The sequence below is a fragment of the Pseudonaja textilis genome, chromosome 2 (genome assembly GCF_049901715.1).
Source record: "Pseudonaja textilis isolate UNSWEBS1 chromosome 2, rPseTex1.2, whole genome shotgun sequence".
Classification (NCBI taxonomy): domain Eukaryota; kingdom Metazoa; phylum Chordata; class Lepidosauria; order Squamata; family Elapidae; genus Pseudonaja; species Pseudonaja textilis.
In genome coordinates this window covers 159,580,377-159,582,843 of record NC_141991.1, presented here as the reverse complement: position 1 = coordinate 159,582,843, position 2,467 = coordinate 159,580,377, and the positions used below count along the sequence as shown (strand labels likewise).

Here is a 2,467-nt window from a genome sequence, read left to right as displayed (position 1 = left end):
ATGTCTTCTTTTTCCTAGGGCGGGTACTGCAGCAGAGAAAACACACTGCCTTAAGCACTTCAGATGACATTGTTTAATAGGTGGGACCAGGAGCATGGTGACAGAAACATTGAAGGAGACCCTCAAATACTGTGTCAGGTATCTGCTCATGCCATTGCATTCTGAATTGGTTGAAATTCCAGAGGATTTTCAGCAGCAGTCATATGATTAACACATTGCATAATCTATAAGTGACTACGGCTGCTCCTCAATTCCTCATGCATGAGTCTTGATGGACTGTTGAAATTATGCAGCAAATATGAGTTTGGATTATGATCTGTGCTATAAACTAGGTTGAATGAGCACCTACTTTGTAATATTAGAGTGCTTTGTAACTTGATATAGTCTTCCATCATCCCACACAACACTAAAGATGATAACTCCCCAGATCTCCATGTCCAGGCATTCCAAATAACCTCAGCTACTAGACCTAGGTAGCATTGAACCTGTTCCCCGCCCTGCAAAGCCAGATAACTTTCAGGCATTGTGTCAGGACATTGACATTCCCATCTAGACTGCTCAGGGTTGATATTAATTCAGTGGACTCATTACACACACACACACACACACACACACAAAATCCTGTTTCTGAACAGCTTAGAAAAGGCCTCTCGTTGGTCTCTGAGTCCAGGATAGCATATTGACTAACTTCTTCTGCATTACTTGGGTCTGGACAGTGTAAACAATGGGATTTAAAACAGGGGGAAAGATCAGATGGAAGTTGGCCAGAAGGATATGCGTTGGAGGAGACACCTGGTGGCCAAACCTGTAGATCAGGGAAGAGACTGCGATGGGGATGTAGAAAGCTAGGATGGCACAAATATGGGAGCTACAAGTGCTAAAAAAATTTAATCGGGCCTCTGCTGTGTCCAAATTCATCACTGCCCAGAGGATGAAAACATAAGACACACCGATGCCCAGGGAGTCAATGATGGGTATCACAAAGCCAATTGTCACACCATAGATGTTGCTGATGGAGGTATCATCACAGGAGAGCATCACCACAGCCACCACAGTGCTCACAATAACAGTGTGCAATGATATTGGTGTGGTAGCAAGTCAGCCTTCTTACAAGCAAAGGAAGGGGTGAAATGTAAAAGAAGCCCCTCAGAAAAGCAGCCACCCTAATCTTGGCAACAGTTGAAGAGGTTAAAATAGTCTTGTGTCTCAAGGGGGTACATATTGCCACATAATGGTCATATGCCATAGCTAGGAAAATTCCTGATTCAACTGTGGCAAAGGAGTGGATGGTGAACATCTGGAGGAGGCATGAGTGGAAGTCAATTTCCTTGCTGCCAAACCAGAAGATGGCCAGCATTCTGGGAAGTGCAGAGGAGGAAAGCACCAAGTCAGTTATGGCCAGCATGAAAAGAAAGAGATACATGGGCTGGTGGAGAGTTGGCTCCACCAGATAATGAGGATGGTGCAGTTCCCAAGCACGGCCATGACATACATGGAGCCAAAGGGGATGGACCTCTTCCAGCTGAGGTACACCCATGAGAAAGAAGGTAGACGGGCTGAAACAGGCATTGTAGAAAGCAGGAACCATATCATCTGCACATTCCAGAGCAGCTCATCACTCCTGCAGTTGGAATATCAATGCATAAAATATTATTTATTTCTTTGTTTAATGAATTTATAACACCAACGGACTTCTGGGCTGCAAACCATAATAAAAACACACTACAATGATAAAAAGAAATTTAAAAGAAATTTTAAAAAAACCAAGTCTCAATAACCACCTTGACACAGTAGGATGAAAGATCAATTTTCCTTTGCAAGGGTGGCAATTGACACAGACAACCAGACAATGGAGGCTCTTATGCTTTTTAATCTTTGCAGTGAAGTGATTTATAAGAAGTATTCACTACAGGTATACAAATTTCCAGGTTTCACATGGTGTCTGGTTTCTTCCTAACTTCCCCAGGAGACTCTCCCCCTCTCTCCCCAGCTGCCCCCTTTTTCTCCATCTGTCTCCCATTTCTGGGCTTATTGAGGGAGAGTGAAAAGAAAGCCATGGGCTGGGATTTGGCTCTCTTGCCCAAAGGTTTGGCTTCTCTTGGAAACCTTCAGAGATATACCTCCTATTTCTCCATTGGGGAGAGCCTCTCTCAGGGTCTTCTGCCCAGTTCTTCTGCAGAGACCAAGACTTCACCAATGACGAGTGGACCTTTCCTTTCTTTCTTCTCATCTTTGGTGGAGATTTCTTTGGGTCTTTGTTTCCCTTCTTCCAGGAAAGCCACCTATGGACCTTTCTTCTTTTTCCCCAGTCAGAAGCAGATGGCTGCTCTGTGCTCTCATTTAACTTAACTTCACTCTACAACTTTTGTCCTCTGCCAATCCTGTATTATTTCCTTCTCTCATTCTCCCTCTTTCCCATTTTGAATCAGACTAGTAGCACATCCCACAGCAACTGAGAAGGTGGGTA

The 2,467-nt window shown here is 44.0% G+C and overlaps 1 pseudogene; it reads right to left on the bottom strand.

Annotated features, from left to right (window-relative positions):
- Positions 1-636: 636 nt before the first annotated feature.
- LOC113444456 (olfactory receptor 52M1-like) lies at positions 637-1,588 on the bottom strand (annotated as a pseudogene).
- Positions 1,589-2,467: the final 879 nt, after the last annotated feature.